Below are 20106 nucleotides of genomic sequence, written 5' to 3'. Positions count from 1 at the left end.
CGCCGTCACTATTGCGAATTCTATTTTTCAGCAGGGGTCTCGCCCCCATGGAGGGGAGAAGCTGCACCGCTCCTGGAAACACTGCAATACCAGGTGGATGCATGGAGTAGACGGGGCAAGCCCCTGTTCCATCTCCCTGTCCCAAAAATCAATTTAATATTTGGTCCCCAGATAGGGGACGTATCAGATATTAAACTGATAAGAACAGATACTACACTTGATCTTAGCCAAAAGGCCGAGAAGCGATGGCCGTAAAACTGCGTTTGCTGCGCGCGTCAGGCCCGGCGTGCGGCCTCTACCTCAAAGTAGCCGCCGGGTGGGCGAGCCGAGGGCGAAAGAGGCGACGGCGGGCGGTCTTTGAGCCAGAGCTCCTTTTGTTGCCGGGCCTTGCAAGCAGAAAGGAAAGCACACGTGCATGCCACGCGCAGCCATTCCTCGCGCTTCTGCGCGAGGCATTGCGCAGGAAAAAAGACACGCGCGCGCTGGGCAGCAAAGGGCGGCCTGCAACTGCGGGGCAATCCAACAGGGGGCAGCGTAGCGCCCACGGAAAACTGCAGCAAAGTCAGCCGAGCAGCAGCGCCGTCACTATTGCGAATTCTATTTTTCAGCAGGGGTCTCGCCCCCATGGAGGGGAGAAGCTGCACCGCTCCTGGAAACACTGCAATACCAGGTGGATGCATGGAGTAGACGGGGCAAGCCCCTGTTCCATCTCCCTGTCCCAAAAATCAATTTAATATTTGGTCCCCAGATAGGGGACGTATCAGATATTAAACTGATAAGAACAGATACTACACTTGATCTTAGCCAAAAGGCCGAGAAGCGATGGCCCTAAAACTGCGTTTGCTGCGCGCGTCAGGCCCGGCGTGCGGCCTCTCCCTCAAAGTAGCCGCCGGGTGGGCGAGCCTAGGGCGAAAGAGGCGACGGCGGGCGGTCTTTGAGCCAGAGCTCCTTTTGTTGCCGGGCCTTGCAAGCAGAAAGGAAAGCACGCGTGCATGCCACGCGCAGCCATTCCTTGCGCTTCTGCGCGAGGCATTGCGCAGGAAAAAAGACACGCGCGCGCTGGGCAGCAAAGGGCGGCCTGCAACTGCGGGGCAATCCAACAGGGGGCAGCGTAGCGCCCACGGAAAACTGCAGCAAAGTCAGCCGAGCAGCAGCGCCGTCACTATTGCGAATTCTATTTTTCAGCTGGGGTCTCGCCCCCATGGAGGGGGGAAGCTGCACCGCTCCTGGAAACACTGCAATACCAGGTGGATGCATGGAGTGGACGGGGCAAGCCCCTGTTCCATCTCCCTGTCCCAAAAATCAATTTAATATTTGGTCCCCAGATAGGGGACGTATCAGATATTAAACTGATAAGAACAGATACTACACTTGATCTTAGCCAAAAGGCCGAGAAGCGATGGCCGTAAAACTGCGTTTGCTGCGCGCGTCAGGCCCGGCGTGCGGCCTCTCCCTCAAAGTAGCCGCCGGGTGGGCGAGCCTAGGGCGAAAGAGGCGACGGCGGGCGGTCTTTGAGCCAGAGCTCCTTTTGTTGCCGGGCCTTGCAAGCAGAAAGGAAAGCACGCGTGCATGCCACGCGCAGCCATTCCTTGCGCTTCTGCGCGAGGCATTGCGCAGGAAAAAAGACACGCGCGCGCTGGGCAGCAAAGGGCGGCCTGCAACTGCGGGGCAATCCAACAGGGGGCAGCGTAGCGCCCACGGAAAACTGCAGCAAAGTCAGCCGAGCAGCAGCGCCGTCACTATTGCGAATTCTATTTTTCAGCAGGGGTCTCGCCCCCATGGAGGGGGGAAGCTGCACCGCTCCTGGAAACACTGCAATACCAGGTGGATGCATGGAGTGGACGGGGCAAGCCCCTGTTCCATCTCCCTGTCCCAAAAATCAATTTAATATTTGGTCCCCAGATAGGGGACGTATCAGATATTAAACTGATAAGAACAGATACTACACTTGATCTTAGCCAAAAGGCCGAGAAGCGATGGCCGTAAAACTGCGTTTGCTGCGCGCGTCAGGCCCGGCGTGCGGCCTCTCCCTCAAAGTAGCCGCCGGGTGGGCGAGCCTAGGGCGAAAGAGGCGACGGCGGGCGGTCTTTGAGCCAGAGCTCCTTTTGTTGCCGGGCCTTGCAAGCAGAAAGGAAAGCACACGTGCATGCCACGCGCAGCCATTCCTTGCGCTTCTGCGCGAGGCATTGCGCAGGAAAAAAGACACGCGCGCGCTGGGCAGCAAAGGGCGGCCTGCAACTGCGGGGCAATCCAACAGGGGGCAGCGTAGCGCCCACGGAAAACTGCAGCAAAGTCAGCCGAGCAGCAGCGCCGTCACTATTGCGAATTCTATTTTTCAGCAGGGGTCTCGCCCCCATGGAGGGGGGAAGCTGCACCGCTCCTGGAAACACTGCAATACCAGGTGGATGCATGGAGTGGACGGGGCAAGCCCCTGTTCCATCTCCCTGTCCCAAAAATCAATTTAATATTTGGTCCCCAGATAGGGGACGTATCAGATATTAAACTGATAAGAACAGATACTACACTTGATCTTAGCCAAAAGGCCGAGAAGCGATGGCCGTAAAACTGCGTTTGCTGCGCGCGTCAGGCCCGGCGTGCGGCCTCTACCTCAAAGTAGCCGCCGGGTGGGCGAGCCGAGGGCGAAAGAGGCGACGGCGGGCGGTCTTTGAGCCAGAGCTCCTTTTGTTGCCGGGCCTTGCAAGCAGAAAGGAAAGCACACGTGCATGCCACGCGCAGCCATTCCTCGCGCTTCTGCGCGAGGCATTGCGCAGGAAAAAAGACACGCGCGCGCTGGGCAGCAAAGGGCGGCCTGCAACTGCGGGGCAATCCAACAGGGGGCAGCGTAGCGCCCACGGAAAACTGCAGCAAAGTCAGCCGAGCAGCAGCGCCGTCACTATTGCGAATTCTATTTTTCAGCAGGGGTCTCGCCCCCATGGAGGGGAGAAGCTGCACCGCTCCTGGAAACACTGCAATACCAGGTGGATGCATGGAGTAGACGGGGCAAGCCCCTGTTCCATCTCCCTGTCCCAAAAATCAATTTAATATTTGGTCCCCAGATAGGGGACGTATCAGATATTAAACTGATAAGAACAGATACTACACTGGATCTTAGCCAAAAGGCCGAGAAGCGATGGCCGTAAAACTGCGTTTGCTGCGCGCGTCAGGCCCGGCGTGCGGCCTCTCCCTCAAAGTAGCCGCCGGGTGGGCGAGCCTAGGGCGAAAGAGGCGACGGCGGGCGGTCTTTGAGCCAGAGCTCCTTTTGTTGCCGGGCCTTGCAAGCAGAAAGGAAAGCACGCGTGCATGCCACGCGCAGCCATTCCTTGCGCTTCTGCGCGAGGCATTGCGCAGGAAAAAAGACACGCGCGCGCTGGGCAGCAAAGGGCGGCCTGCAACTGCGGGGCAATCCAACAGGGGGCAGCGTAGCGCCCACGGAAAACTGCAGCAAAGTCAGCCGAGCAGCAGCGCCGTCACTATTGCGAATTCTATTTTTCAGCTGGGGTCTCGCCCCCATGGAGGGGGGAAGCTGCACCGCTCCTGGAAACACTGCAATACCAGGTGGATGCATGGAGTGGACGGGGCAAGCCCCTGTTCCATCTCCCTGTCCCAAAAATCAATTTAATATTTGGTCCCCAGATAGGGGACGTATCAGATATTAAACTGATAAGAACAGATACTACACTTGATCTTAGCCAAAAGGCCGAGAAGCGATGGCCGTAAAACTGCGTTTGCTGCGCGCGTCAGGCCCGGCGTGCGGCCTCTCCCTCAAAGTAGCCGCCGGGTGGGCGAGCCTAGGGCGAAAGAGGCGACGGCGGGCGGTCTTTGAGCCAGAGCTCCTTTTGTTGCCGGGCCTTGCAAGCAGAAAGGAAAGCACGCGTGCATGCCACGCGCAGCCATTCCTTGCGCTTCTGCGCGAGGCATTGCGCAGGAAAAAAGACACGCGCGCGCTGGGCAGCAAAGGGCGGCCTGCAACTGCGGGGCAATCCAACAGGGGGCAGCGTAGCGCCCACGGAAAACTGCAGCAAAGTCAGCCGAGCAGCAGCGCCGTCACTATTGCGAATTCTATTTTTCAGCAGGGGTCTCGCCCCCATGGAGGGGGGAAGCTGCACCGCTCCTGGAAACACTGCAATACCAGGTGGATGCATGGAGTGGACGGGGCAAGCCCCTGTTCCATCTCCCTGTCCCAAAAATCAATTTAATATTTGGTCCCCAGATAGGGGACGTATCAGATATTAAACTGATAAGAACAGATACTACACTTGATCTTAGCCAAAAGGCCGAGAAGCGATGGCCGTAAAACTGCGTTTGCTGCGCGCGTCAGGCCCGGCGTGCGGCCTCTCCCTCAAAGTAGCCGCCGGGTGGGCGAGCCTAGGGCGAAAGAGGCGACGGCGGGCGGTCTTTGAGCCAGAGCTCCTTTTGTTGCCGGGCCTTGCAAGCAGAAAGGAAAGCACGCGTGCATGCCACGCGCAGCCATTCCTTGCGCTTCTGCGCGAGGCATTGCGCAGGAAAAAAGACACGCGCGCGCTGGGCAGCAAAGGGCGGCCTGCAACTGCGGGGCAATCCAACAGGGGGCAGCGTAGCGCCCACGGAAAACTGCAGCAAAGTCAGCCGAGCAGCAGCGCCGTCACTATTGCGAATTCTATTTTTCAGCAGGGGTCTCGCCCCCATGGAGGGGGGAAGCTGCACCGCTCCTGGAAACACTGCAATACCAGGTGGATGCATGGAGTGGACGGGGCAAGCCCCTGTTCCATCTCCCTGTCCCAAAAATCAATTTAATATTTGGTCCCCAGATAGGGGACGTATCAGATATTAAACTGATAAGAACAGATACTACACTTGATCTTAGCCAAAAGGCCGAGAAGCGATGGCCGTAAAACTGCGTTTGCTGCACGCGTCAGGCCCGGCGTGCGGCCTCTACCTCAAAGTAGCCGCCGGGTGGGCGAGCCTAGGGCGAAAGAGGCGACGGCGGGCGGTCTTTGAGCCAGAGCTCCTTTTGTTGCCGGGCCTTGCAAGCAGAAAGGAAAGCACGCGTGCATGCCACGCGCAGCCATTCCTTGCGCTTCTGCGCGAGGCATTGCGCAGGAAAAAAGACACGCGCGCGCTGGGCAGCAAAGGGCGGCCTGCAACTGCGGGGCAATCCAACAGGGGGCAGCGTAGCGCCCACGGAAAACTGCAGCAAAGTCAGCCGAGCAGCAGCGCCGTCACTATTGCGAATTCTATTTTTCAGCAGGGGTCTCGCCCCCATGGAGGGGGGAAGCTGCACCGCTCCTGGAAACACTGCAATACCAGGTGGATGCATGGAGTGGACGGGGCAAGCCCCTGTTCCATCTCCCTGTCCCAAAAATCAATTTAATATTTGGTCCCCAGATAGGGGACGTATCAGATATTAAACTGATAAGAACAGATACTACACTTGATCTTAGCCAAAAGGCCGAGAAGCGATGGCCGTAAAACTGCGTTTGCTGCGCGCGTCAGGCCCGGCGTGCGGCCTCTACCTCAAAGTAGCCGCCGGGTGGGCGAGCCGAGGGCGAAAGAGGCGACGGCGGGCGGTCTTTGAGCCAGAGCTCCTTTTGTTGCCGGGCCTTGCAAGCAGAAAGGAAAGCACGCGTGCATGCCACGCGCAGCCATTCCTCGCGCTTCTGCGCGAGGCATTGCGCAGGAAAAAAGACACGCGCGCGCTGGGCAGCAAAGGGCGGCCTGCAACTGCGGGGCAATCCAACAGGGGGCAGCGTAGCGCCCACGGAAAACTGCAGCAAAGTCAGCCGAGCAGCAGCGCCGTCACTATTGCGAATTCTATTTTTCAGCAGGGGTCTCGCCCCCATGGAGGGGAGAAGCTGCACCGCTCCTGGAAACACTGCAATACCAGGTGGATGCATGGAGTAGACGGGGCAAGCCCCTGTTCCATCTCCCTGTCCCAAAAATCAATTTAATATTTGGTCCCCAGATAGGGGACGTATCAGATATTAAACTGATAAGAACAGATACTACACTGGATCTTAGCCAAAAGGCCGAGAAGCGATGGCCGTAAAACTGCGTTTGCTGCGCGCGTCAGGCCCGGCGTGCGGCCTCTCCCTCAAAGTAGCCGCCGGGTGGGCGAGCCTAGGGCGAAAGAGGCGACGGCGGGCGGTCTTTGAGCCAGAGCTCCTTTTGTTGCCGGGCCTTGCAAGCAGAAAGGAAAGCACGCGTGCATGCCACGCGCAGCCATTCCTTGCGCTTCTGCGCGAGGCATTGCGCAGGAAAAAAGACACGCGCGCGCTGGGCAGCAAAGGGCGGCCTGCAACTGCGGGGCAATCCAACAGGGGGCAGCGTAGCGCCCACGGAAAACTGCAGCAAAGTCAGCCGAGCAGCAGCGCCGTCACTATTGCGAATTCTATTTTTCAGCAGGGGTCTCGCCCCCATGGAGGGGGGAAGCTGCACCGCTCCTGGAAACACTGCAATACCAGGTGGATGCATGGAGTGGACGGGGCAAGCCCCTGTTCCATCTCCCTGTCCCAAAAATCAATTTAATATTTGGTCCCCAGATAGGGGACGTATCAGATATTAAACTGATAAGAACAGATACTACACTTGATCTTAGCCAAAAGGCCGAGAAGCGATGGCCGTAAAACTGCGTTTGCTGCGCGCGTCAGGCCCGGCGTGCGGCCTCTCCCTCAAAGTAGCCGCCGGGTGGGCGAGCCTAGGGCGAAAGAGGCGACGGCGGGCGGTCTTTGAGCCAGAGCTCCTTTTGTTGCCGGGCCTTGCAAGCAGAAAGGAAAGCACGCGTGCATGCCACGCGCAGCCATTCCTTGCGCTTCTGCGCGAGGCATTGCGCAGGAAAAAAGACACGCGCGCGCTGGGCAGCAAAGGGCGGCCTGCAACTGCGGGGCAATCCAACAGGGGGCAGCGTAGCGCCCACGGAAAACTGCAGCAAAGTCAGCCGAGCAGCAGCGCCGTCACTATTGCGAATTCTATTTTTCAGCAGGGGTCTCGCCCCCATGGAGGGGGGAAGCTGCACCGCTCCTGGAAACACTGCAATACCAGGTGGATGCATGGAGTGGACGGGGCAAGCCCCTGTTCCATCTCCCTGTCCCAAAAATCAATTTAATATTTGGTCCCCAGATAGGGGACGTATCAGATATTAAACTGATAAGAACAGATACTACACTTGATCTTAGCCAAAAGGCCGAGAAGCGATGGCCGTAAAACTGCGTTTGCTGCGCGCGTCAGGCCCGGCGTGCGGCCTCTACCTCCCCGCCGGGTGGGCGAGCCTAGGGCGAAAGAGGCGACGGCGGGCGGTCTTTGAGCCAGAGCTCCTTTTGTTGCCGGGCCTTGCAAGCAGAAAGGAAAGCACGCGTGTATGCCACGCGCAGCCATTCCTTGCGCTTCTGCGCGAGGCATTGCGCAGGAAAAAAGACACGCGCGCGCTGGGCAGCAAAGGGCGGCCTGCAACTGCGGGGCAATCCAACAGGGGGCAGCGTAGCGCCCACGGAAAACTGCAGCAAAGTCAGCCGAGCAGCAGCGCCGTCACTATTGCGAATTCTATTTTTCAGCAGGGGTCTCACTCCCATGGAGGGGGGAAGCTGCACCGCTCCTGGAAACACTGCAATACCAGGTGGATGCATGGAGTGGACGGGGCAAGCCCCTGTTCCATCGCCCTGTCCCAAAAATCAATTTAATATTTGGTCCCCAGATAGGGGACGTATCAGATATTAAACTGATAAGAACAGATTTTTTTTTTTTTTTTTTTTTTTTTTATTTCCAAAATATACTTTATTCATAAAAATCTGTAAAAATTACATTGCCAAACAGTTTCCAAACAGCACGAAAAAATACAAACATTGCAAAAGAGATCAGTTTCTTTCAATAATGTCATGAGTTTCTTCCCAACCCTTCCGTTTCACAATTGTCATGTCAATTACAGTTTTACATTTACAGCAATTGAGAATATTAACGATACAGTTCGAGGGGCTTCCCATGGTTCCAGCCCCTCAGTCCAGCTTGGTGGGGGAACCTTACACTGTGGTCTTTCCCCATTGAGCCTTTGCTGCGGCTGCCCCAAGCTTTAGTGCGTCCCTCAGCACGTAGTCCTGGACCTTGGAATGTGCCAGTCTGCAACATTCGGTGGTGGACAACTCTTTGCGCTGGAAGACCAGCAAGTTTCGGGCAGACCAAAGGGCGTCTTTCACCGAATTGATAGCCCTCCAGCAGCAGTTGATGTTTGTCTCGGTGTGCGTCCCTGGGAACAGCCCGTAGAGCACAGACTCCTGTGTTACAGAGCTGCTTGGGATGAACCTTGACAAAAACCACTGCATCTCTTTCCACACCTGCTTTGCAAAGGCACATTCCAGGAGGAGGTGGGCGACCGTCTCTTCCCCACCACAGCCAACGCGGGGGCACTGTGCGGAGGGGGCGAGACTTCGGGTGTGCATGAAGGATCTGACGGGGAGGGCCCTTCTCACCACCAGCCAAGCTACGTCTTGGTGCTTGTTTGAAAGTTCTGGTGATACTGATAAGAACAGATACTACACTTGATCTTAGCCAAAAGGCCGAGAAGCGATGGCCGTAAAACTGCGTTTGCTGCACGCGTCAGGCCCGGCGTGCGGCCTCTACCTCAAAGTAGCCGCCGGGTGGGCGAGCCTAGGGCGAAAGAGGCGACGGCGGGCGGTCTTTGAGCCAGAGCTCCTTTTGTTGCCGGGCCTTGCAAGCAGAAAGGAAAGCACGCGTGCATGCCACGCGCAGCCATTCCTTGCGCTTCTGCGCGAGGCATTGCGCAGGAAAAAAGACACGCGTGCGCTGGGCAGCAAAGGGCGGCCTGCAACTGCGGGGCAATCCAACAGGGGGCAGCGTAACGCCCACGGAAAACTGCAGCAAAGTCAGCCGAGCAGCAGCGCCGTCACTATTGCGAATTCTATTTTTCAGCAGGGGTCTCGCCCCCATGGAGGGGGGAAGCTGCACCGCTCCTGGAAACACTGCAATACCAGGTGGATGCATGGAGTGAACGGGGCAAGCCCCTGTTCCATCTCCCTGTCCCAAAAATCAATTTGATATGTGGTCCCCAGATAGGGGACGTATCAGATATTAAACTGATAAGAACAGATACTACACTTGATCTTAGCCAAAAGGCCGAGAAGCGATGGCCGTAAAACTGCGTTTGCTGCGCGCGTCAGGCCCGGCGTGCGGCCTCTACCTCAAAGTAGCCGCCGGGTGGGCGAGCATAGGGCGAAAGAGGCGACGGCGGGCGGTCTTTGAGCCAGAGCTCCTTTTGTTGCCGGGCCTTGCAAGCAGAAAGGAAAGCACGCGTGCATGCCACGCGCAGCCATTCCTTGCGCTTCTGCGCGAGGCATTGCGCAGGAAAAAAGACACGCGCGCGCTGGGCAGCAAAGGGCGGCCTGCAACTGCGGGGCAATCCAACAGGGGGCAGCGTAGCGCCCACGGAAAACTGCAGCAAAGTCAGCCGAGCAGCAGCGCCGTCACTATTGCGAATTCTATTTTTCAGCAGGGGTCTCGCCCCCATGGAGGGGGGAAGCTGCACCGCTCCTGAAAACACTGCAATACCAGGTGGATGCATGGAGTGGACGGGGCAAGCCCCTGTTCCATCTCCCTGTCCCAAAAATCAATTTAATATTTGGTCCCCAGATAGGGGACGTATCAGATATTAAACTGATAAGAACAGATTTTTTTTTTTTTTTATTTCCAAAATATACTTTATTCATAAAAATCTGTAAAAATTACATTGCCAAACAGTTTCCAACCAGCACGAAAAAATACAAACATTGCAAAAGAGATCAGTTTCTTTCAATAATGTCATGAGTTTCTTCCCAACCCTTCCGTTTCACAATTGTCATGTCAATTACAGTTTTACATTTACAGCAATTCAGAATATTAATGATACAGTTCGAGGGGCTTCCCATGGTTCCAGCCCCTCAGTCCAGCTTGGTGGGGGAACCTTACACTGTGGTCTTTCCCCATTGAGCCTTTGCTGCGGCTGCCCCAAGCTTTAGTGCGTCCCTCAGCACGTAGTCCTGGACCTTGGAATGTGCCAGTCTGCAACATTCGGTGGTGGACAACTCTTTGCGCTGGAAGACCAGCAAGTTTCGGGCAGACCAAAGGGCGTCTTTCACCGAATTGATAGCCCTCCAGCAGCAGTTGATGTTTGTCTCGGTGTGCGTCCCTGGGAACAGCCCGTAGAGCACAGACTCCTGTGTTACAGAGCTGCTTGGGATGAACCTTGACAAAAACCACTGCATCTCTTTCCACACCTGCTTTGCAAAGGCACATTCCAGGAGGAGGTGGGCGACCGTCTCTTCCCCACCACAGCCAACGCGGGGGCACTGTGCGGAGGGGGCGAGACTTCGGGTGTGCATGAAGGATCTGACGGGGAGGGCCCTTCTCACCACCAGCCAAGCTACGTCTTGGTGCTTGTTTGAAAGTTCTGGTGATGAGGCATTCCGCCAAATGACTTTGACGGTCTGCTCGGGGAACCATCCGACAGGATCCACCGTTTCCTTTTCCCGTAGGGCCTTGAGGACATTCCGTGCAGACCACTGCCTGATGGACCGGTGGTCAAAGGTGTTTTTCCGCAGAAACTGCTCCACGAAGGATAGGTGGTACGGCGCCGCCCAACTGCACGGAGCGTTCCGCGGCAATGTGACCAGGCCCATCCTTCGCAACACCGGGGACAGATAGAACCTCAGCACGTAGTGACACTTGGAGTTTGCGTACTGGGGATCGACACATAGCTTGATGCAGCCGCACACGAAGGTGGTCATCAGGATGAGGGCCACGTTGGGTACATTTTTCCCGCCCTTGTCCAGAGATTTGAACATCGTGTCCCTCCGGACCCGGTCCATTTTAGATCCCCAGACGAAGCGGAAAATGGCTCGGGTGACTGCCACGGCGCAGGAGTGGGGTATGGGCCAGACCTGCGCCACGTAGAGCAACAACGTGAGCGCCTCGCACCTGATGACCAGGTTCTTACCCACAATGGAGAGAGACCGCTGCCCCCACATGCCCAACTTTTGTCGTACCTTGGCTACTCGCTCCTCCCATGTTTTGGTGCACGCCCCGGCCCTTCCGAACCATATCCCCAGCACCTTCAGGTAATCTGACCTGACGGTGAAGGGGACAAAGGATCGGTCAGCCCAGTTCCCAAAGAACATGGCCTCGCTCTTGCCGTGGTTAACTTTGGCTCCCGAGGCCAGTTCGAACTGGTCGCAGATGCTCATCAGTCTGCGCACGGACAGCGGATCCGAGCAGAAGACGGCGACGTCATCCATGTACAGGGAGGTTTTGACCTGAGTGCCTCCGCTGCCTGGGATTGTCACCCCTCTTATGCTCGCATCCTTCCTAATAGACTCAGCAAAGGGTTCAATACAGCAAACAAACAAGACCGGGGAAAGAGGACAGCCCTGTCTGACTCCAGATTTGATCGGGAAACTTTCAGATTCCCACCCGTTGATTGACACTGCGCTACTGATGTTTGTGTAGAGCAGTTGGATCCAATTGCAGATTCCCTCCCCAAACCCCATTTTGGAAAGCACGTCCATCATGTAGGTGTGCGATATCCTGTCAAAAGCCTTCTCCTGGTCCAGGCTGATGAGGCAGGTGTCCACCCTCCTGTCCCGTACGTAGGCGATCGTATCCCTGAGTAGCGCGAGGCTATCAGAGATCTTCCTGCCGGGTACAGTACAGGTCTGATCGGGGTGAATCACCAGCTCCAGAGCAGACTTGACTCGACTGGCTATGACTTTGGACAGAATCTTGTAATCAACATTAAGCAGTGAGATGGGCCGCCAATTTCTGATTTCTACCCTCTCCCCCTTCTGCTTGTAAATGAGGGTGATGATGCCTTTTCTCATGGATTCTGACATGCTACCGGCCAGGAGCATACTCTCGTATACTTCCAGCAGGTCCGGGCCGACCCAGTCCCACAGGGCCGAGTACAACTCGACCGGTAAGCCGTCGCTCCCGGGAGTTTTACTCGCCTCGAAAGACTCGACGGCCTTTGTCAGCTCGTCCAGAGTTAGCGGCTTGTCCAGTCCCTCCCTCCTGCTGTCATCTAAGACCTCTGTGATAGATGACAGGAAGGACTGGGAGGCTCTGCTGTCTGTGGGCTTCGCGTCATACAGCCCAGCATAAAAGGATTTGCTGATCCTTAGTATGTCGGACTGCGAAGACGTTACCGAGCCATCTTCTTCCTTCAGGCTGCTGATAACAGAGCTCTCTCTGTGTACCTTTTGGAAGAAGTAACGCGAGCACGTCTCATCCTGCTCGATGGAGCGGACTCTGGACCGGAAGATGATCTTGGAGGCCTCCTTGGCAAAGAGCGAGGCCTGCTGGCTCTTCACCTCTTGGAGGTCCTCCTTGACCTCGACCCCCATTGACTGCAACCGGAGTAGATTTTGCATAATTTTCTGGAGTCGGGACAGTTCCCTCTGTCTCTCTCTCGCCTTCTGAACACCTTTGTGGATGAAGAACCTCTTGATGTTCTCCTTAATCGCTTCCCACCAGTGAACTGGAGACTCAAAGAGGGGTTTCACGGTCCTCCAACCATTGTAATCCCTTTTGAGTTCCTCAACGTTCTCTGGGGTCAGCAGTGTCGCATTGAGCTTCCACGTCCCTCTGCCAACCCGCTGGTCGTCCTGTAAGTGACAGTCGGCCAGTAAGAGGCAGTGGTCGGAGAAGAACACCGGCTTGACGTCGGTGGATCCGACCGTGACAGCACGGGAAACAAACAGGAAGTCAATCCTGGAACGGGCAGACCCGTCCGATCTTGACCATGTGTATCTGCGCTGCGCTCCGTCTGCAGGTTTGCTGAAGACGTCGTGCAGTTTGGCATCCTTAACTGTTTCTATGAGGAATCTGGACGTAGCGTCCAGTTTTCTGTCGTCACTGCCGGATCGTCCAGCCGCATCGATGATGCAGTTGAAGTCACCGCCTAGGATGACCGGCCTGGACGTCGCCAGCAGCAGTGGGAGCTGCTGGAAGACGGTCAGCCGCTCGCTGCGTTGTACCGGGGCGTACACGTTGATCAACCGGAGCGGAGCGTTGTTGTACATCACGTCTGCTACGAGGAGGCGGCCGCCCACCACCTCCTTAACTTCGGAGATGGTGAAGTTACCTCCCCGCAGCAGAATACCCAGGCCGGAGGAACGGCAGTCATTACCCCCCGACCAGATCGATGGCCCGTGGGACCACCATCGCGACCACTGCCTGTAGGTGCTGAGGTGTGGTATTCCACACTCCTGCAGAAACAGTAGGTCAGCTTTGACCTTGGCAAGGTAATCCAAGGTTGAAACACATCGCGTAGTCGATTTAATGCTACGCACATTAATGGAAGCAATTCTTACACCCATTTTTTACTAGAAATTAGTTGTTGCTTCCCATACCATTTGTCCTCGCTAGTCCCAGTCCTTCCCCTTCGGGATGTTCCTGCATACCCATCGTATGCGCAAGCAGTTTCACGTTGGTTGGGCTCAGAAACCCCTCCTGATTTTTCATGCAGGGTTTGTGCCGCTCGGGTGACATCGGGGGGGTCTTGTAGGCAGAGAGCATTGGGTTGTCCTCAGCTGCTTCCATCTGTTCCTCCTCGAAAACATCACAGCTCCCGGTCTCCCGGAGCTCAGGTGCGCCAGACGTGTCTTTGCTCAAACTGACTGATAAGAACAGATACTTTTTTTTTTTGTTTATTTCCAAAATATACTTTATTCATAAAAATCTGTAAAAATTACATTGCCAAACAGTTTCCAAACAGCACGAAAAAATACAAACATTGCAAAAGAGATCAGTTTCTTTCAATAATGTCATGAGTTTCTTCCCAACCCTTCCGTTTCACAATTGTCATGTCAATTACAGTTTTACATTTACAGCAATTGAGAATATTAACGATACAGTTCGAGGGGCTTCCCATGGTTCCAGCCCCTCAGTCCAGCTTGGTGGGGGAACCTTACACTGTGGTCTTTCCCCATTGAGCCTTTGCTGCGGCTGCCCCAAGCTTTAGTGCGTCCCTCAGCACGTAGTCCTGGACCTTGGAATGTGCCAGTCTGCAACATTCGGTGGTGGACAACTCTTTGCGCTGGAAGACCAGCAAGTTTCGGGCAGACCAAAGGGCGTCTTTCACCGAATTGATAGCCCTCCAGCAGCAGTTGATGTTTGTCTCGGTGTGCGTCCCTGGGAACAGCCCGTAGAGCACAGACTCCTGTGTTACAGAGCTGCTTGGGATGAACCTTGACAAAAACCACTGCATCTCTTTCCACACCTGCTTTGCAAAGGCACATTCCAGGAGGAGGTGGGCGACCGTCTCTTCCCCACCACAGCCAACGCGGGGGCACTGTGCGGAGGGGGCGAGACTTCGGGTGTGCATGAAGGATCTGACGGGGAGGGCCCTTCTCACCACCAGCCAAGCTACGTCTTGGTGCTTGTTTGAAAGTTCTGGTGATGAGGCATTCCGCCAAATGACTTTGACGGTCTGCTCGGGGAACCATCCGACAGGATCCACCGTTTCCTTTTCCCGTAGGGCCTTGAGGACATTCCGTGCAGACCACTGCCTGATGGACCGGTGGTCAAATGTGTTTTTCCGCAGAAACTGCTCCACGAAGGATAGGTGGTACGGCGCCGCCCAACTGCACGGAGCGTTCCGCGGCAATGTGACCAGGCCCATCCTTCGCAACACCGGGGACAGATAGAACCTCAGCACGTAGTGACACTTGGAGTTTGCGTACTGGGGATCTACACATAGCTTGATGCAGCCGCACACGAAGGTGGTCATCAGGATGAGGGCCACGTTGGGTACATTTTTCCCGCCCTTGTCCAGAGATTTGAACATCGTGTCCCTCCGGACCCGGTCCATTTTAGATCCCCAGACGAAGCGGAAAATGGCTCGGGTGACTGCCACGGCGCAGGAGTGGGGTATGGGCCAGACCTGCGCCACGTAGAGCAACAACGTGAGCGCCTCGCACCTGATGACCAGGTTCTTACCCACAATGGAGAGAGACCGCTGCCCCCACATGCCCAACTTTTGTCGTACCTTGGCTACTCGCTCCTCCCATGTTTTGGTGCACGCCCCGGCCCTTCCGAACCATATCCCCAGCACCTTCAGGTAATCTGACCTGACGGTGAAGGGGACAAAGGATCGGTCAGCCCAGTTCCCAAAGAACATGGCCTCGCTCTTGCCGTGGTTAACTTTGGCTCCCGAGGCCAGTTCGAACTGGTCGCAGATGCTCATCAGTCTGCGCACGGACAGCGGATCCGAGCAGAAGACGGCGACGTCATCCATGTACAGGGAGGTTTTGACCTGAGTGCCTCCGCTGCCTGGGATTGTCACCCCTCTTATGCTCGCATCCTTCCTAATAGACTCAGCAAAGGGTTCAATACAGCAAACAAACAAGACCGGGGAAAGAGGACAGCCCTGTCTGACTCCAGATTTGATCGGGAAACTTTCAGATTCCCACCCGTTGATTGACACTGCGCTACTGATGTCTGTGTAGAGCAGTTGGATCCAATTGCAGATTCCCTCCCCAAACCCCATTTTGGAAAGCACGTCCATCATGTAGGTGTGCGATATCCTGTCAAAAGCCTTCTCCTGGTCCAGGCTGATGAGGCAGGTGTCCACCCTCCTGTCCCGTACGTAGGCGATCGTATCCCTGAGTAGCGCGAGGCTATCAGAGATCTTCCTGCCGGGTACAGTACAGGTCTGATCGGGGTGAATCACCAGCTCCAGAGCAGACTTGACTCGACTGGCTATGACTTTGGACAGAATCTTGTAATCAACATTAAGCAGTGAGATGGGCCGCCAATTTCTGATTTCTACCCTCTCCCCCTTCTGCTTGTAAATGAGGGTGATGATGCCTTTTCTCATGGATTCTGACATGCTACCGGCCAGGAGCATACTCTCGTATACTTCCAGCAGGTCCGGGCCGACCCAGTCCCACAGGGCCGAGTACAACTCGACCGGTAAGCCGTCGCTCCCGGGAGTTTTACTCGCCTCGAAAGACTCGACGGCCTTTGTCAGCTCGTCCAGAGTTAGCGGCTTGTCCAGTCCCTCCCTCCTGCTGTCATCTAAGACCTCTGTGATAGATGACAGGAAGGACTGGGAGGCTCTGCTGTCTGTGGGCTTCGCGTCATACAGCCCAGCATAAAAGGATTTGCTGATCCTTAGTATGTCGGACTGCGAAGACGTTACCGAGCCATCTTCTTCCTTCAGGCTGCTGATAACAGAGCTCTCTCTGTGTACCTTTTGGAAGAAGTAACGCGAGCACGTCTCATCCTGCTCGATGGAGCGGACTCTGGACCGGAAGATGATCTTGGAGGCCTCCTTGGCAAAGAGCGAGGCCTGCTGGCTCTTCACCTCTTGGAGGTCCTCCTTGACCTCGACCCCCATTGACTGCAACCGGAGTAGATTTTGCATAATTTTCTGGAGTCGGGACAGTTCCCTCTGTCTCTCTCTCGCCTTCTGAACACCTTTGTGGATGAAGAACCTCTTGATGTTCTCCTTAATCGCTTCCCACCAGTGAACTGGAGACTCAAAGAGGGGTTTCACGGTCCTCCAACCATTGTAATCCCTTTTGAGTTCCTCAACGTTCTCTGGGGTCAGCAGTGTCGCATTGAGCTTCCACGTCCCTCTGCCAACCCGCTGGTCGTCCTGTAAGTGACAGTCGGCCAGTAAGAGGCAGTGGTCGGAGAAGAACACCGGCTTGACGTCGGTGGATCCGACCGTGACAGCACGGGAAACAAACAGGAAGTCAATCCTGGAACGGGCAGACCCGTCCGATCTTGACCATGTGTATCTGCGCTGCGCTCCGTCTGCAGGTTTGCTGAAGACGTCGTGCAGTTTGGCATCCTTAACTGTTTCTATGAGGAATCTGGACGTAGCGTCCAGTTTTCTGTCGTCACTGCCGGATCGTCCAGCCGCATCGATGATGCAGTTGAAGTCACCGCCTAGGATGACCGGCCTGGACGTCGCCAGCAGCAGTGGGAGCTGCTGGAAGACGGTCAGCCGCTCGCTGCGTTGTACCGGGGCGTACACGTTGATCAACCGGAGCGGAGCGTTGTTGTACATCACGTCTGCTACGAGGAGGCGGCCGCCCACCACCTCCTTAACTTCGGAGATGGTGAAGTTACCTCCCCGCAGCAGAATACCCAGGCCGGAGGAACGGCAGTCATTACCCCCCGACCAGATCGATGGCCCGTGGGACCACCATCGCGACCACTGCCTGTAGGTGCTGAGGTGTGGTATTCCACACTCCTGCAGAAACAGTAGGTCAGCTTTGACCTTGGCAAGGTAATCCAAGGTTGAAACACATCGCGTAGTCGATTTAATGCTACGCACATTAATGGAAGCAATTCTTACACCCATTTTTTACTAAAAATTAGTTGTTGCTTCCCATACCATTTGTCCTCGCTAGTCCCAGTCCTTCCCCTTCGGGATGTTCCTGCATACCCATCGTATGCGCAAGCAGTTTCACGTTGGTTGGGCTCAGAAACCCCTCCTGATTTTTCCTGCAGGGTTTGTGCCGCTCGGGTGACATCGGGGGGGTCTTGTAGGCAGAGAGGATTGGGTTGTCCTCAGCTGCTTCCATCTGTTCCTCCTCGAAAACATCACAGCTCCCGGTCTCCCGGAGCTCAGGTGCGCCAGACGTGTCTTTGCTCCCGGTGTCCCGGAGCTGAGATGCGTTGGCCACTTCGTTACGTGTGGGGAATTGGGGTTGGGGCACGCCGGGCCCATCACAGCTTCCAGTGCCCGGGGGCTGGGATGCTTGATCATCCATCTCGGAGTTCTGCCGCCTCTTTTGAAGGGGCTGTCGTTCCAGCATTTCCCCGTCCAGTGAAGAGGAGTTGTTGCAGTCTGATTCAGAAGAGAGCCTCCTCTTGCCACTGGTTTGGGTGGTGGCTTTGGGATGTTTTTTCTTTGTGGTTTTCCTCTGGACCACTTGCCACTGACCTGTTTGTCCATCTGCTGCCTCCTCCTCCATTGATTCTGTCTGTGGAGGAGGGGTTTCCGGGCGCTGGGTAGGTGCTGGGTCGTTGGTTTCAGCCGCCTCCCCTTCCTTCTCAGGTTGAAGTTCCTCACTGCGGAGAAGGTTGCTGGTCTCCTTTCGAACAGCGGACGCCTTCGTCGAACCTTCGCCCTGCCATTCCTTGGACCTTGCCGCCTGAGCATAGCTGAGACAACGTTTGGGGCAGGTCTTGTAGAGATGGCCTGCCGCACCGCACAAGTTGCAACACTTAGTCTGCTTACAGTCCTTGGTCTGATGGCCTTCCTCCTTGCAGTTCTTGCAAACAACCGTGCTGCAGTTGGCTGCCATGTGACCAGATTTGCCACAGGTGCGACAAACTCTGGGCTGCCCAGCGTAGACCAAGAAGCCTCGACTTCCCCCGATAGCGAAGCTGGAGGGAGGGTGGATGATGGCTCCACTGGGATCTACCTTCAAGGTCACCTTGACCTGCCGCTTGCTGGTCCAGATCCCAAAGGGGTCCTTGACATCAGTGCTGCTGCCGGCCACCTCGACGTACCTGGCGAGAAAGGTGAGTACATCCACCACCGGAACATGGGGGTTGTAGAGGTGAATCGTCACCACCCGGTCCCGTTGTGACGGAAGCGTGAAGAGCGGCTCCGCTGTGAGGATCGACAGTGGCGCCCGGTCCCCTTTCTCCTTGAACGCCTTCAGGAACTTGATGCATCCCGCCACGTTCCGGAACGTCACGTCGAAGTATCCACTGCTGGGGAAATCCTGCAGGCAGAAGACGTCCGTCGCTTGAAATCCGCAGCAATCGAAAAGAATTTTCTTGATGAAAAAGGTGCGATCGACCGGTGCATCTCCTTCCTTGTCCTTCACGACCACCCGAACGGTGTTGCGCACTCCCTGGCCCGAAGCTCGAAAATTGGTTATAGCCATTTTACTCAAAGCTTCCCCAGGATCAAAAGGCAATGATCATGGTCTCTTCTCAATCAAATAAGCACTGATAAGAACAGATTTTTTTTTTTTTTATTTCCAAAATATACTTTATTCATAAAAATCTGTAAAAATTACATTGCCAAACAGTTTCCAAACAGCACGAAAAAATACAAACATTGCAAAAGAGATCAGTTTCTTCCAATAATGTCATGAGTTTCTTCCCAACCCTTCCGTTTCACAATTGTCATGTCAATTACAGTTTTACATTTACAGCAATTGAGAATATTAACGATACAGTTCGAGGGGCTTCCCATGGTTCCAGCCCCTCGGTCCAGCTTGGTGGGGGAACCTTACACTGTGGTCTTTCCCCATTGAGCCTTTGCTGCGGCTGCCCCAAGCTTTAGTGCGTCCCTCAGCACGTAGTCCTGGACCTTGGAATGTGCCAGTCTGCAACATTCGGTGGTGGACAACTCTTTGCGCTGGAAGACCAGCAAGTTTCGGGCAGACCAAAGGGCGTCTTTCACCGAATTGATAGCCCTCCAGCAGCAGTTGATGTTTGTCTCGGTGTGCGTCCCTGGGAACAGCCCGTAGAGCACAGACTCCTGTGTTACAGAGCTGCTTGGGATGAACCTTGACAAAAACCACTGCATCTCTTTCCACACCTGCTTTGCAAAGGCACATTCCAGGAGGAGGTGGGCGACCGTCTCTTCCCCACCACAGCCAACGCGGGGGCACTGTGCGGAGGGGGCGAGACTTCGGGTGTGCATGAAGGATCTGACGGGGAGGGCCCTTCTCACCACCAGCCAAGCTACGTCTTGGTGCTTGTTTGAAAGTTCTGGTGATGAGGCATTCCGCCAAATGACTTTGACGGTCTGCTCGGGGAACCATCCGACAGGATCCACCGTTTCCTTTTCCCGTAGGGCCTTGAGGACATTCCGTGCAGACCACTGCCTGATGGACCGGTGGTCAAAGGTGTTTTTCCGCAGAAACTGCTCCACGAAGGATAGGTGGTACGGCGCCGCCCAACTGCACGGAGCGTTCCGCGGCAATGTGACCAGGCCCATCCTTCGCAACACCGGGGACAGATAGAACCTCAGCACGTAGTGACACTTGGAGTTTGCGTACTGGGGATCGACACATAGCTTGATGCAGCCGCACACGAAGGTGGTCATCAGGATGAGGGCCACGTTGGGTACATTTTTCCCGCCCTTGTCCAGAGATTTGAACATCGTGTCCC

The 20106-nt window shown here is 55.5% G+C and overlaps 15 non-coding genes and 2 pseudogenes across 15 annotated transcripts; all 17 read right to left on the bottom strand.

The window, feature by feature from the left end:
* Nucleotides 1–56: 56 nt before the first annotated feature.
* On the bottom strand, nt 57–247 carry LOC137353969 (U2 spliceosomal RNA). The gene has a single exon (XR_010970119.1). It is a non-coding gene; the product is annotated as a U2 spliceosomal RNA (small nuclear RNA).
* Nucleotides 248–633: 386 nt separating this feature from the next.
* On the bottom strand, nt 634–824 carry LOC137353958 (U2 spliceosomal RNA). The gene has a single exon (XR_010970108.1). It is a non-coding gene; the product is annotated as a U2 spliceosomal RNA (small nuclear RNA).
* Nucleotides 825–1210: 386 nt separating this feature from the next.
* On the bottom strand, nt 1211–1401 carry LOC137355031 (U2 spliceosomal RNA). The gene has a single exon (XR_010970676.1). It is a non-coding gene; the product is annotated as a U2 spliceosomal RNA (small nuclear RNA).
* A 386-nt stretch (nt 1402–1787) lies between these two features.
* On the bottom strand, nt 1788–1978 carry LOC137355030 (U2 spliceosomal RNA). The gene has a single exon (XR_010970675.1). It is a non-coding gene; the product is annotated as a U2 spliceosomal RNA (small nuclear RNA).
* A 386-nt stretch (nt 1979–2364) lies between these two features.
* On the bottom strand, nt 2365–2555 carry LOC137355029 (U2 spliceosomal RNA). Its single transcript, XR_010970674.1, has one exon. It is a non-coding gene; the product is annotated as a U2 spliceosomal RNA (small nuclear RNA).
* Nucleotides 2556–2941: 386 nt separating this feature from the next.
* Nucleotides 2942–3132, bottom strand: LOC137353744 (U2 spliceosomal RNA). Its single transcript, XR_010969896.1, has one exon. It is a non-coding gene; the product is annotated as a U2 spliceosomal RNA (small nuclear RNA).
* Nucleotides 3133–3518: 386 nt separating this feature from the next.
* Nucleotides 3519–3709, bottom strand: LOC137355027 (U2 spliceosomal RNA). The gene has a single exon (XR_010970672.1). It is a non-coding gene; the product is annotated as a U2 spliceosomal RNA (small nuclear RNA).
* Nucleotides 3710–4095: 386 nt separating this feature from the next.
* Nucleotides 4096–4286, bottom strand: LOC137355026 (U2 spliceosomal RNA). Its single transcript, XR_010970671.1, has one exon. It is a non-coding gene; the product is annotated as a U2 spliceosomal RNA (small nuclear RNA).
* A 386-nt stretch (nt 4287–4672) lies between these two features.
* On the bottom strand, nt 4673–4863 carry LOC137355025 (U2 spliceosomal RNA). Its single transcript, XR_010970670.1, has one exon. It is a non-coding gene; the product is annotated as a U2 spliceosomal RNA (small nuclear RNA).
* A 386-nt stretch (nt 4864–5249) lies between these two features.
* Nucleotides 5250–5440, bottom strand: LOC137355024 (U2 spliceosomal RNA). Its single transcript, XR_010970669.1, has one exon. It is a non-coding gene; the product is annotated as a U2 spliceosomal RNA (small nuclear RNA).
* Nucleotides 5441–5826: 386 nt separating this feature from the next.
* On the bottom strand, nt 5827–6017 carry LOC137353743 (U2 spliceosomal RNA). The gene has a single exon (XR_010969895.1). It is a non-coding gene; the product is annotated as a U2 spliceosomal RNA (small nuclear RNA).
* A 386-nt stretch (nt 6018–6403) lies between these two features.
* Nucleotides 6404–6594, bottom strand: LOC137355023 (U2 spliceosomal RNA). The gene has a single exon (XR_010970668.1). It is a non-coding gene; the product is annotated as a U2 spliceosomal RNA (small nuclear RNA).
* Nucleotides 6595–6980: 386 nt separating this feature from the next.
* LOC137355022 (U2 spliceosomal RNA) lies at nt 6981–7171 on the bottom strand. Its single transcript, XR_010970667.1, has one exon. It is a non-coding gene; the product is annotated as a U2 spliceosomal RNA (small nuclear RNA).
* A 380-nt stretch (nt 7172–7551) lies between these two features.
* LOC137354437 (U2 spliceosomal RNA) lies at nt 7552–7743 on the bottom strand. The gene has a single exon (XR_010970436.1). It is a non-coding gene; the product is annotated as a U2 spliceosomal RNA (small nuclear RNA).
* Nucleotides 7744–8405: 662 nt separating this feature from the next.
* On the bottom strand, nt 8406–8534 carry LOC137354724 (U2 spliceosomal RNA; annotated as a pseudogene).
* Nucleotides 8535–8920: 386 nt separating this feature from the next.
* Nucleotides 8921–9111, bottom strand: LOC137353818 (U2 spliceosomal RNA). Its single transcript, XR_010969970.1, has one exon. It is a non-coding gene; the product is annotated as a U2 spliceosomal RNA (small nuclear RNA).
* Nucleotides 9112–9497: 386 nt separating this feature from the next.
* LOC137354393 (U2 spliceosomal RNA) lies at nt 9498–9678 on the bottom strand (annotated as a pseudogene).
* Between the last annotated feature and the right edge of the window lie 10428 nt (nt 9679–20106).

Source organism: Heterodontus francisci, chromosome 41, assembly GCF_036365525.1.
Source record: "Heterodontus francisci isolate sHetFra1 chromosome 41, sHetFra1.hap1, whole genome shotgun sequence".
Lineage (NCBI taxonomy): Eukaryota > Metazoa > Chordata > Chondrichthyes > Heterodontiformes > Heterodontidae > Heterodontus > Heterodontus francisci.
The sequence above is the reverse complement of the archived record's forward strand: the minus strand, read 5'-3'. Positions and strand labels throughout refer to the sequence as shown.